The sequence below is a fragment of the Nilaparvata lugens genome, chromosome 8 (assembly GCF_014356525.2).
Source record: "Nilaparvata lugens isolate BPH chromosome 8, ASM1435652v1, whole genome shotgun sequence".
In the NCBI taxonomy this organism is placed as follows: domain Eukaryota; kingdom Metazoa; phylum Arthropoda; class Insecta; order Hemiptera; family Delphacidae; genus Nilaparvata; species Nilaparvata lugens.
The window spans coordinates 28370390-28385255 of NC_052511.1; the positions used below are offsets into that span (position 1 = coordinate 28370390).

The 14866-nt window shown below is 34.5% G+C and overlaps 2 protein-coding genes across 2 annotated transcripts in view; one reads left to right on the forward strand and one right to left on the reverse strand.

Moving 5' to 3' along the window:
- LOC111062469 (multiple epidermal growth factor-like domains protein 11) overlaps nucleotides 1-2082 on the reverse strand; it is a 68085-nt gene extending 66003 nt beyond the window's left edge. The window contains exon 1 of the mRNA XM_039434434.1: nucleotides 1958-2082. The gene's annotated coding sequence lies outside the window, so the exon portion shown is untranslated. The remainder of the gene's footprint in view (nucleotides 1-1957) is intronic.
- Nucleotides 1-14866, forward strand: part of LOC111046249 — a 95225-nt gene that overhangs the window by 2826 nt on the left and 77533 nt on the right. The window lies entirely within an intron of this gene.

A 14866-nucleotide genomic window follows, 5' to 3' on the forward strand; every position in this document is an offset into this window, starting at 1 on the left:
TAAATCCTCTAGTCTTTTTTATTATTTTCTACCACCTGGTCCTATTGTTTTTCTCATCCCCATCATCCTTCCTTCCTTCATCCCATTCTATCATACCTACATTCTCTTTACTTTTTCTGATACCTTTTCACCCTCTCAAGGACTAAAGGTTTCCTAGTAGGTACCTAGATAACTATTGTTGGCAAACCTTTCAATCCTCCTCCTTCTTTTGCACCACAGTTCTTGTTATAAGTATTTGATTGTTATTTTATCTGCATATATTAATTTTGTTTTTATTTAGGCCTATATTGTTACAAGATATCTTGTGTATGTGAATGAAAAAATAAATTTGACTGGCTAAACTATTCTATAACAATACTTTTCTACTCTATTTGTTCTTTGATATATTTATAAAATAGCTACAAAAGTTAGATTCCAGTTTAGAGATCCCATAAATTCAGTGTTAATTACGGCACATAAATCTTAACAATTTTTTCCAATCACTCTCTTAATAGTCATGCTATACCTCAGTTGAAAGTCTATCAATATTAACTCATTGTGCTTAATGACGTGCTTAATAGTAAACTGTTCGTAATTGGAAGCGAGAATGTGGCTTAAAATCTAGACTATAAGTCACTCTATAATTTCGGTTTAATAAACGCCAGAGATCTGACATGGAGCGCTATTAAAAAGACAACTAAATTACGCGTCTAAGAAAATAGTATCTCATTTTTAACCCGACAAGAATGAGTTAATAATGTCTGGTTCTCATTAATCTTTTGAAAGCTGTTTGATTTTTGAGGAAATCTTGAATGCCATTTTTAAAATTTTCGAGATCGTAGGCTTACTTTATCTGTAATTTTTTAAAGTTATCATTAATTTATGGTTGCATGAATATTAATCCAGTCTGGAATACATTCTGAATTTCACATTATCACAATCGGGTTAGTGTCTGCCATTGTATAGAAATGAAGTTTGTCATAATGTTGGAACTGTTGTGTTATGTTTGGAAATTATTCATCTGCCTGAATTTAAAGGAAATTAATAGAATGTTTACCATTGTTTCCTTATTCTTAGAATATGGATAAATTGAGATTGAAAGTTCAAGTTTTCTATATTGAGAAATGTAGAGAATTAAAATCTGAAATGATATCCTATGAACACACTGACGGCTCACTAAAATACTACGATACTGCGCTGAATATAATGAACTGGAAAATATCAACAATCTCCATGAGAATAATACACTAACTTTATAACAATGACACTTTCTCATTCACTCATTTTAATAATATAAAGAAAAGCGAGGCATATTTCCATGTTTTCACCTGTCTTACTCTTGATTAATACATGCGATTTCCATCACATGCAATGTAGGAAAAGTTCGTCCATTGATGAAAAGAGAAACTACTCATGTAAGACTAGTTCAACCTGTGGAGTTTGCGTGTTTTGTTAATTTTTTACTGCACTACTTGCACTTGATACTGTATGAGTCAATTAAGAACTTCCGCCACATTCTCATTTGTTTTGCATTTCTCTGAAAACTTCTATTTCCGTTTACACTGCTGTCATTCAATTTCAATCTTTCATTTCTGGTTTAATAGTCATCTATGGGTATCCTGAATGGTTTGAATGAGGAAATTCAGGTTAAAAAAGCATTATTAAGGATATTGATAGCTTTGGTATGACTTCTCCCACTTCTGTAGGTGATTCCGTCGGAAGGATGCGGCTTGTACATTGTAAATGAGATGCTGGCACAAAACTAATTATTTAAATTCCTGAAAAATATTTTAACTGATTTGTGTTGCTCTTATCCTAGATTTACACTCGTGTTCGTGTTATGAAGCACAAAAGTAGGTAATGCAAACTACAGTAAATGTTAGTAGCTATGATAATCAGTCAGAATGAGATATAAATCTTACAAAGGGTTACCCAGTTGCTCATCACCCTGATTTTGAATTTGAATTTTGATATTCACCTTTCTCTCGCTGTAATAAATGGGTTGATAAATCCATTACCGAATAGCAGTGATACGAAGCTCATGGTCAATGGAAGATCCATGATGGATGGAAGTTCAGTAGGTCTAAATCAAACCTAATCTTCACCTGTAACAGGAAACGAGTTTACATTGATTGACTTTAGTAGTCTCATTCAAAAGAAACATGAAAAGCTCATTTTTTTCATTCAATTAGATTCAATATGATAAGGGTCCTTGAAATAGAAATGTTTCAATATACTGCAATTACAAAAATAAGAAATTATTCATAACATTTTGGAATTGCATGATAAAAACTTCAATCTACTTGTACTAGTTGCCTATAATATGAACTGAAAAAAGTTATATATGCTGATATAGGTTTCCGTGAGAAGGGTAATATCATCGGATTAGAAGCCCAATGATTTGGACCTACTAATAAAAATATGATCGACCAAATATTATTTACTGTATGATACATATTCAAAGTGGACCAGAAATAATTCGTGATTAATTGGTACTACACGATGATTGATTGAATGTTGATGGAAAGTAAACAAGTCTTCTGCTCTCAATATGGATTACGAATGAAATAGGGGTTTCGTAATAAGTAAAAGTGGTGAATCTATAAGTATTACAATGATAATTTCTTTCTAATTTTGGGCGAAGCAAGAGCAAACAGATTCTGTGATACTAAGTATGAAAATCAAACATTTTTACATAGGAATTTGGAGAGTACAGAATTTGAAAAGACGTTACTTCCACTACAAAATTCGCAGACATACATTTCCTTGTGTAATATACTTTTCGAAGAACTAGGATGGAGAAAAGGGTCTAAGTCCAATGGAACAGTGATATTTAGAATTCATGCAGGGCTGCAAAGGAAGCCAAAAAGAAGAATTGGTGCAATCCAACGAAGAATAAAAAAAAAATATTTTTATCTGTCTCTCTGTTAGTCTATAGGAACTGCACGACATGATAGCCCCAGAGGTTTTCATTGTTATAAATGGCATCTCATCGTGCTCTACCTGTAATAAGTCTGGAGTATTTGACCCAGATGAATTAATTCAATAGTTTACATGTTATCTTGACATTCCACGGTTCAACTAGTTCAACTAGCATCAATCTTCCTAGATTATTAGTTTACCAAATTAGTCCACTAACTTGGACAAAATGAGTAATTCTAATATTTTTTTCAGCTATTTCGACGTTTGTTACGTTACAAACAGTTCAGTCTAACCGAAAGTTGTTGGCAGAGAGTCTGCTAGCAGATGAGGAGACGAAATGAATATTATGCAGCGCTTCTGAAACAAACTGGTTACTTCTCTTAACACCAACCAGTCTTTATGTAATAATATTATTCTATAGGCAATTTTCGATCGGGGATCCGCTACTTCCTGCCCACAAACTCATGTCAATTCCTCAACCATATTTTAACAAGAATTTCCACTAGTCAAACAACCCCTCTCCTCCCAACAGCCCCACCAATCGCTATCAGAACCACTTCGCGCCGTAATCCAATTTGGAGATTGAAAAAAATAATCTGCATTCCTACGCAATTCAATCAATATTCAATCGGTTACGGTTCACACTCGGTTTAATATCTATTCGAGTAAAATTGGATGTCAATGTATTACTCTAGATTGATATTTACCATCAAAATAATCATGAAAACCCAATTTTATAGTTGGTTCAGTGAGCTATATGGATTTATTTACTGAAAGTAACAGTGGCATACATAATAACATTGAGTTCATTGTAGGAGTTCATATGCAATTTTTCATTTGGCAATATCAAATTCAAATTGAATTGTGTGTATGTGTGTGTGATTGCAACTTAATAATAAAATATGAGAGTAGTAAGATTTAGACTACAACTCGAATCATTATTGAGGATTACTATTATCATCATGTACCACGTAGTATCACCATAGAATATTACAATCTTCTTAATAAGTATAGGTTTTCCCTGGTGCCACTGATATCAATGGCTAGATGTATATGAAATAAGCTGCACTGAATGAGGTCGACTATTCAAGAGATAGGTCCATTGTGCATGATTGAAGTACTAGCCACATTGAATTTAATATAATATATAACCTGAAATCGAGATGAATCATCTATTTTTTCTGGTTCCATAAACAATAGCTGATTTTGTCTAGTTAAGATAATGTCTTTATTTTCAAATTAATAAAGTGATGAGGAAATAGTAGAATATGATCACCTCACCTATAGACTTATGCTTATACCTATCCCATATCCTTATCACCAATTTTATTCATCCTACTTATGAAGACCACAACTCATCTACGAAACCAATTACACAAGATAAAGTGAAAAATCATTGATTCGAACTTATTTATTCGATACTCCATTGATTCCTGGATTCGATTATTCTGTAAGTTTGAATAGATAATTTTACCCTGTAAGACAAATACATAATCTGAACTCCACTACTTATAAACTCTATAATTATTTTCTATCAATTTTTCGTAAATGGATAAGGAAAATAGGACTATCAAGCCTATTGAGCGGAATTTCAAGTTAGAATTCCAACTTTTAATTATTTTAGATAAGCTGGACCTGTTCAGATTCCCTGCACAGGGCAAATCGGCCAAGCAGGGAGTACATTCATTATAGTGTTGAAATTTTAATTTTTTGATTATGCTTTTCATGAATAACATAAATATGACTTTTGGATTTGAGATTCTACCAAGAAGTGATATAACATGACAGGTGTCTGTTATGAATACAATAAAGAATCTTAGTAGAGGGAAAGTCAACAATAAGAAGCAATCAGGTGTGATAGGCCTTATAAATTATGAGTTATGGATTTTATTAATGTGTCAGTATATAAGACCTTTCAACACACCAAAAATTAGTAGTCAACATGTTAGAAATTATCTAGACATGTTCAAAAGAGCAAGCACGCGTCCCAGTGCTCATGTCTTATGCGAGCACAATTAAACCAACATGATCGCGAACAGATCAGTAATTAAAAATTCGAGAGCCAATACTAGCCTAGTCAATACTAAACTTTAAAATAATTTGTGGGCAGCAAACAAGGAACCACTTTTCAGGTGAGAACACGCCCTAACCAGGTCGATAAAAATTTATTACTTACGCTTACAGTGTCTAATTATCAGTTTCCAACTATTTTTTGCGTAATATGATTCAATTAAATATGGTAGATCCCATATGGAATGCGAAAATCCTCAAAGGATTACACTAGTAATTGGGATAAATAGTATCATGATGATTTACGTCATGGTGTAGTCTTACCTGATAATTAGCAAAAATTATTTTCATTGACTGATGATAGGTTCCATCGATTCAGTGTAAATGTGGATTATTGGCGATGGTACTGTATTTTACATAGGAACACTTGTGGGCCTCGATGCCTTCAGGAGAATCAGAAAGATAAAAAACCTGCGGCAGTAGGGTTGTAATATTTTATCACAATCTTTCAAATAATCTTACCAACAGATGGGCTAAATCTTGCATCATAGTCAATTTTATAAATATTGTGAATAATTTGTAGTGGAAGAAACACGTTTCACGGTAAAAAGAGTTTCTCATTTTTTTAGACGATCCAATACACAATAATAGTGGTTTGGACTAATAGTTGTGAGTTTTGTTAGTTGTGTAATTAATGATGATGAGTTAAAGCTTTAAGTATAGTAACCTACTAGTACTCTGACAACAAATGAGTACAGTATATTTGGTGTAAACCCAGCAGGCTGCAAACTAAACAGCTGCGGCAGCCTTTCTTCAAAGACAGAGCAGCTACATCTAGCTCTGCTATAGAAAAATTGACTTGTAGCAGAGCTATATGTAGCAGAGCTACATATAGCTCAGATTCTCTTTGAGAATCAGAATCAGATTCTCTTTGATGTTCACCGGAAATTTTGGATAGCTTATTTTCTGCTATATAGCTAAGAAAATGGGCTTAAAACTGCTATTTAGCCGGGCTATATAGCAGATCTCCAGTGTCACTTTTTGAACTTGTAACAGAGCTATATAGCTCTTCTACATAGATTAAACCTAGCTTAAGATGAATTGACTTTGAGTACAGATTGGATTCCGAACCACAACTGCTATTCAAGAAGCATAAACGTTTTAATCAGTATAGTGACAGGTGACAACATTAAGTGGATCTGTAGTGAAACGCAAAGACGTATAGCAAGAGGTAATTTGGCTACTGGATAATGAATTTACACTGTAGGCTACCCGTATAAATGTGATATTGAAGACAGTCATTTCCCCTTTTGAGGAAAAGAGATGAGAGTGAGAAAATGATAGTCTCAGTTAGGAATATTAATAGAAAATTCCCATGAATGGGAAATGGATGTAATTCAATTCAGATACATAGAATTATTGTATCAAATGTGGTGTCGATACACAAGAAAAAGGATAGAGCTAACCCAGAGAATTATCGTGGAATAAGCCTCTTGAACACTGCATACAAGTTACGATGCTGACATCCTGAATAGACGCCTGAGAGTTATTGCAGAAACACTGATAGGAGAAGAGCAGATGGGGTTTCGCTGAGGAAGATCATGTATGGATGCTGTATTCACCTTAAAGCAGATCATTGAGAAAAATCTAGAATACAATTGTGAAACTCACATGGCGTTTATCGATTGGCAGAAAGCATTTAACAACGTTTCAAGGGCCAAATTGTGGGACATAATGCTCGTAAAAGGATATCCCAAACATCTTGTTGCTGCAATTGCGGGTGCATACACAAATACAGATATCGTTATCACGTCCGGCAATAATAGAAAAACGGGAAAAATCAAAATAAATAAAGGTGTAAGACAAGGGTGCCCAATGTCCCCTACTCTCTTCAATATATACACTGACGAGATTCTGGAAATTTGGAATCGATATGTTGACGCAGGGATAGAGCTCTGCAATAATGTCTTTATGAATTCTCTACTATATGCAGATGACACTGTGATCATTTTCAACACGGAAGATAAACTACAATATGCTCTTTTCAAGTTAAACGAAATTGGGTCGGACTTTGGCATGAAAATCTCACCTCAAAAATCCAAGATAATGGCATTCAGGGGAAAGTGGCCAGTCAGATCAAAAATCGTGATAGACAATCAAGCATTAGATCAAGTGAGAGACTTCAGCTACTTGGGATGCCGCATTTCATTCGATAAGGATGAAGATGTTGGTGAAAAAATGGCGAGATTCAGTGCGGTCTGTGGCACTATATAAGACGAGCTATAGGAAGGCGAACGAGACAAGATACCCAGCTGAAGTTTTACAGAACAATGGCGATACCGTTAATAACATACGGTAGCGAGGCATGGGTTCCTGACAAACTGAATCTCGTATACAAGCTGCTGAAATGAGATTTCTACGAGCGGTCAAAGGTTGTAGTAGACTGGATAAAATAAGGAATGACAACATAAGAGCTGAATTGAATGTAGAACCGCTATTGGATATTCTGAAGAAATATCGGGAAAATTGGTCTACTCATTTATTCAGAATGCCATCCAATAGGCTCCCAATATTAGCATGGGAGTACAAACCCGAAGGAAAGCGAGGCATAGGAAGACCAAGGAAGAAATGGATTGTGGTACAGGCCAATAGAGCCTAATCCTTGTAAGAAGAAGAATTATTGTACAATAAGGCTAAAAGTCTCATTAAATACAACACTACATATTGAAGCCTAATTTATAATACAACTTTGGTAAAAGACTGATACAAAACGAAATAATTTGCGTTACCTGGTTTAGGCCATCCATACCCTAATAGCTAAAAGGATTTTTAACTCCACTCACAAAACTTGAAAAATGAATGGCTGACGATATTAGTTCTCTGTATACTGTATTTGGAGTTTCATCCAACTAGTATTGAAGATGTTTTCTTCGATGCGATAGAATGAAAAAAATATATAATCTTCGGAGTTTTAACGGAGAATCGGAATGTTCTCCCTATCATCTAGGGAGTATAGCCTACAGAACCCCAATCTGTCGATATGAGAACATAAAATATTGATGTACTGTACAATTTTCATCACTTTCAACATGAATCTAGTGAAACATTTGAAAATTGAAGTGAAACTACGATGAAGTAGCGCCTTTTTGCCTATCTTGAAAACTAAATGGAGAGATAACATTGGCTGACGAAAACAAATCTTCAATAAACTGGTGATAGCTATACTGATCCGTGATAGGCTGTGCCAAGACACGCTCTATTCGGACGCGAGAAGTCAAGAAATGGTCATCCGATACAGAAGTGCAAACTACAAAGTTTTGAATTCACGCACATTCAAATTTACAGTTGGAATAAGGGAAGATCCTTATGCCTAACAGAATTTTCAAGTCACTTTACAATGGCAAAAACAACAATGAAATCCGGAGTGGAAATTAATCTAAGATATGTTATTGTATTATTGTATTATATTGTATTCACAGGCAACGAATGCTTAAATAAAGGCATAGAGGGAAAAGTTTGGAACACAATTTTCAACTCCATAACTCTGTCCTCACCCCTTCCCCCTGTGCTAAAGGGGTAGGGGTGGTTTGGAAGTACCATTATTTCATTTTTCGCTTATATCTCGGAAACTATGCATCTTATGAACATTTGTGTTCTGTACAACATTGAAGCTTACAAAATTACCAACAAGTTTTGTCCTCTACATTTTCTCCATATCTCTCTCTCATAGTTTCTGAGATATACGCTCTTGAAGGTGAAATATTTTTTGAAAAAACACTTCTGCCTTCAATTTTTTCATATTTTCGGCCTCATAATTTTTGAACGATTGATGAAAAAAATAAGTGTTGATAGAGCATCAAATTATCTTCAATTTTATGTAGTTTTTCACTATTTTACGCACTTTCCTACGACTGTTGAAGCAGTTTTAGTGTTGAGAGTGAAATTTTCTGTTCAGCAACAATAGATCAGTTGACAATGAAATTTGGAGGGAATATTTGGAACACAATTTTCGACTTTGCAGCTTTGTTGAGACTAGTTTGGATGTGAGCATATCAAAAATCCCAACCCCTACATCATGTTCTGAAGAGATGAGGGTGGTTTGAAAGTTGCATTTTCCACTTATTACTTACATGCTTTCGAGGTTTTCGATAAATCCGATACTTTTCGAGATATCTATGTTCTAAAGAGATGCATTTTCGAAAAACCACTTATTCTTCCATTTTTTTGTTCTTTCAAGTCTCATAACTTTTCAACAATTGATGAAACAAGAAATGTGCTAACTACGAGATTGTGAAGTATCAAATTATCTTTCATTTCATGTATAATTCGACCATTTCACACATTCCTATACAACTGTTGCAGCAGTTTTAGTTTTTAGTGTCAAATCTAAAAAATTTGCAACAAGTGAATTTCTTCGAATATCACACTATTCTGTCATCATAAATTGGCAGTGTGCTTCAGTATGAACATTCATATTGAATATCTAATGGAACATCTGCGGAACTAAACACAGGGGGTGTTTCTAAACTTCCTACCGAACAAAGACACTCAAAACTGCCAATTTATGATGACAGAATAGTGTGATATTCGAAGAAATTCACTTGTTGCAAATCTTGAGATTTGACACTCAAAACTGAAACTGCTGAAACAGTCGTATGGGAATGCGTGAAATGGTCGAACTATACATGAAATAAAAGATAATTTATTGCTTCACAATCTCGTAATCAGCACATTCTTGTTTCATAAATTTTTGAAAAGTTATAAAACTTGAAAAAGCAAAAAAATGGAAGAAAAAGTGGTTTTTCGAAAATGCATCTCTTTAGAACATAGATATCTCGAAAAGTATCGGATTTATCGAAAACCTCTACCAAACAAAACTTGTAGGGAATCTATTAAGCTTCATTTTTATGTCGTTGATTATGATAATTGAATAAGTTGTTTCCAAGATATAAGCATGTAAACATAACCATAATAAGTGGAAAATGCAACTTTCAAACCACCCTCATCTTTCAGCACATGATGTAGGGGTTGGGATTTTTGATATGCTCACCTCCAAACTAGTCTCAACAAAGCTGCAAAGTCAAAAATTGTGTTCCAAATATTCCCTCCAAATTTCATTGTCAACTGATCTATTGTTGCTGAACAGAAAATTTCAATCTCATCACTAAAACTGCTGCAACAGTCGTGGGAAAGTGCGTAAAATAGTGAAAAACTACATAAAATTGAAGATAATTTGATACTCTATCAGCTCATAATCAGCACTGATTTTTTTCATCGATCGTTCAAAAATTATGAGGCCGAAAAGATGAAAAAATTTAAGGCAGAAGTGTTTTTTCAAAACATATTTTACCTTCAAGAGCGGATATCTCAGAAACTATGAGAGATATGGAGAAAATGTAGAGGACAAAACTTGTTGGTAATTTTGTAAGCTTCAATGTTGTACAGAACACAAATGTTCATAAGATGCATAGTTTCCGAGATATAAGCGAAAAATGAAAAAATGGTACTTTCAAACCACCCCCACCCCTTTAGCACAGGGGGTAGGGGTGAGGACTTTAGATATGTTAATCCTCTCACTATCCTTAAAAGAGTTGTGGAGTTGAAATTGTGTTCCAAACTTTTCCCTCTATGCCTTTATTTAAGCATTCGTTGCCTGGACTAGATGAAATTGATAATCAAAAAAATGGAAAAATCGTTACTGTATGAGCGAGTTATCCACACAAATTGAAACATTCCCATGTAAAAAAGATTGCGTATAGCGAATTAATGGAAGAATGAATATGGTTATGAATGGATATCATGCTCTTAGGTGGCCTTGGATTGCCAAAATATCAGGTTCACATGAATGAACCGCCCAACTGGGACCTTGACGTAGTAATTTGACTACACAGGTTGTTTCTCAACACTCATGATATGCAATCAGTTTTCGGTTTGTATGCTATCATTTCCAACTTGGCATGCAATCACTTTTTCGATTTTGGCCTTATACCGATGGTTTGATCGTAGGAAGTCCACTAATTACGTTTTGAATTACACATCATCGTAGCTGTTTTCATTGAAAACTTTCTTAAACGATCACCTCTATGACAAGATGAGGAATCACATTTACACAATATTAACAGTGCAATAACACACGGTAACATGTTTATAGGCTTGACTAATCAGAAATGAGAGGTTAGCGATTGAAGACCAATAATTAAAGTGAGAAATCAAATGAGTAAAATAGCAAACTTGTTGAACTGGATACATCTGCACCAAACAATAATTGAGTGAGGATATCAAGTTAATTTTCAAGTTAAACATGTAATCGTAGACTCAAATTCCAAATTTCCTAACTCTGTTCGGATAGCTACAAAGGGAAAGGATTATTTCACTTCACATGAATTGCAAAATCTGAATTTAATGATAAATCTCGTATGATTGGGCTTGATTAAAAATGTAAACTTGATGAGAAATTGGTAAATTTGATTTGTATGTGGTTATTATCCATGTGAAACCTTCTGGATGATTTTGTTGAATTGATTTGAGCTTTTCAAAATCATGACGAGAAATTTTCAAACCCAAGTAGTCTTAATAAATTTATAGATAGGTCAAGTTTTAGATAGAAACAATATTTTCTAAACTTGCAATTAATCATCAAGATTAAATTGAGTTTTAGCCAATTATAAACAAAAACTTTTCAACAGAGAAATGATCAATTTAAATCTCAATTTACTATCAGTCTTACAGTAGCGCTCGTAGAGTAAACATCTTAGTAGTTTAGTTTCACCGTAGTGATAGTTTTCAAAACAATCATCGTTCATCAATAAGTGGGTCACTGGAACATAACCATACAGCAGCTATCTTCATACGTCATCGTCGTCGGATAGATGAGGTCACCAACCAAACCACCGGATGGACTGATCCCGCAATTCGAGGAGGAGGAAGAAGAGGATAACTTTCCAGGGAACCAAGGACTCAAAGTACGAGAACAACCAGGTAAAATGGAAACTGTTGAACAATTATTGCTGAGTGAATTCAACTCAGACATAATGAACATGAAGAGTATCTCTTCGGAATTCAAGGAATGGGCTTCGTCAGAATTTAAAAAAAACAAGGTTTCCAGAGCCGAATATGATAATTTCTTAGAATCTATTAAAAAAACAGAATTAATAAAACAGTCAGCGAAAAGTAGGACGTCTTTGATTTTCAGCTTTGGTCAATATACAGATTTTAATTTATCATTAGCTCGCTGGAATAAAAATTGTTTACGTATTTCAGAAGGCGTTGCACATTCAATCAAGAAGAAAACGCTGAGTCAAGATGAATACAATAGCTTACCTACTGTTTATTTACGGAACGTAAATAATAGCTCAATTCGTTTTCATCTTGTTAAAAATTCATTGACATTGATATTAGCGCAAAATAATAACAATGAGGCTCAATTAGGTATCCGTGACCTCTTACTGGTAATAGACGAATATGCATCGATAAATAAATACAACATTACGATTGGAATAGATTCTTTTGATATTGACTCCGAGTTTACATGCTTGGACATTTTAAGTTTAGTAATTAAAACTAAAAACCTGAATTATGTATTCTATTACAGAGGAATAAACAATCTAAAGTTCTTGGATATACCACATGAAAACGATGGCTCTGAAGATTGTCCAAAAGGATACCTACCGTATGATTCTATTCTTTATGCTTATTTGAACAGTATGATAGAACTCAGGAACTTTATTCAACAGTATGATGTTCTGAATGCGGATTTATATAGGGGAGTACTATCATCACTGAATAGTAATATCTCTTCTTCAGCAGCATGTATTCAAGAGATAAGGCGAAACGAGATGAACATCTACGACAATCGACTTAAGACTTTCCTGTGGCCGACATCCACTACATATCGAATGGGCTTCTGTTTAGAAAATGAAGGAAAATACGTACCCTACAATGAAACAACAAAGTCATTCTTAACTAAGGAAAAGTATATTCTAGTCAGTAGAGACACCCAAATCATGCTGAATGCTGAGCTGCTGAAGAATATTCTAAAAGTTGACATCACAAATTGTAAGATGCCAAAAATAACTTGGATGGATGGAGTTCCAGGGTGTGGTAAAACTCACTTTATCCTTCAGCAACATACACCAGGTAAAGATCTCATTTTGTGTCAGACAAGAGCTGGAATAAATGAAATTAGGCAAGAGGTGAATAGAATTCACAAAAATAAATATGAAAGAATAATTAAACAGGATTATAGAACAGTTTCATCTTTTATAATAAACGGATCAAAAAAGCAGTACAAACGTGTTTTCATAGATGAAGCAGTATTAATGCATGCAGGTTTCGTGGGATTTGTCTCATCTCTCGCTGGTGCTTCTGAGATTATTCTGCTAGGAGATTCAAACCAAATACCTTACATAGAGAGAAGTAAATTAACAGCTGAATGGTCACACATTTCATCTCTCTGTGAGAAGAGAATCCATCAAACAGTAACTAGAAGGTGTCCAATAGACGTCTGCTACATCCTTTCCAGCTACTACCAGGACATTAGTACGAAAAATGAGGTCCTGTTATCCGTCAGACCTCCAATAACAAATGGAGAACTTGGACCACTTGAACCTAACACTCTGATTCTTACATTCACTCAGCTCGAGAAGAAAACAGTGCTAGAAGAGCTGCAATCAAAACTTCACCCTTCAGTTAAAGTCCATACAATTCATGAAGCACAGGGCTTAACTCACAAGAATGTAGTTCTGATAAGGAACAATAAAAAACAACTTGGAATATATAACAGCACACAACATGTAATAGTAGCAATGAGCAGACACACACAAACCTTCAGATATATCACAACAGGGCAAGAAGATTTAGTGCTGACCCTAATTCGAAAACTAAAGGATGTTAGTGAAGAGTTTCTCTTAAGCTGGAATGAAAGAAGCATGGAAGGGATTAATGAGAGTTTAAATAATGAGTAACAACAACTTATCAAATTTGCTCAGCTTCGAGGATCTTGATTATTTTGAAGAAATAAACGATGAAGTGATCAACAACAGTCAACAACTTTGTGCAGCATTGAGTTCTTGTGATTTGAGCATCTTCTGTCTCAATATAAGGAGTATCAGAAGAAATTTTGATGAGCTGATGATTCAATTGTGCGACATTAATTTTTCTTTTGATGTTATTATTCTAACCGAATGCTGGATTAGGACTGAATTTGTACTCCAGTCCATTCGAGGATATGATGTATTTTCCACCATAAACAACCCATTACAAAATGATGGTGTAGTTGTTTATGTTAAAGATAGTATAAATGTACAATGTGTTGAGCTACATATTAACCAGGCAAATGTCCTACATATTCGGTTGGATGCAGCAGACAAAAAGTGGAACATCCTTGCAATATACAGATCACCGTCCTTCAATGATATTACAGATTTCCTGAGTGACTTGGAATCGATCCTGAATGAATTAAGAGGGCAACAAGTCATATGTGCCGGAGACATGAATATTAACACCCTTCAAATTCGTCCACATCATCAATTGAATGACTACTGCGATCTTCTAAGCGAGCATGGGCTCAGACTCTGCATTAAACAAGCAACCAGAACTACAACAGAAACTGCTTCTTGCATAGATCACATTGCTACCAACTCCAGAGATAATCTTTTTCCAATCATTTATGAATCAACAATAACTGACCACTTCACCACAATTCTAGGAGTGCAACATATTTCGAGAAATAGTGCAAATGAAACTGGAACACATGAAATAAACGAGAAAATAGACATTAATAGCTTGAAGAATGAACTACTGAATGAGGAGTGGATTCATGTTTTAGAAGATAATAATCCAGATACATCTTATGACACCTTCTTATCAACTCTGAGACAACATATACAAAATAATATCAAGCAGCATCGGCGGCAGAAGAAGTACAAACCCATCAAACCATGGATCACCAGAGGTA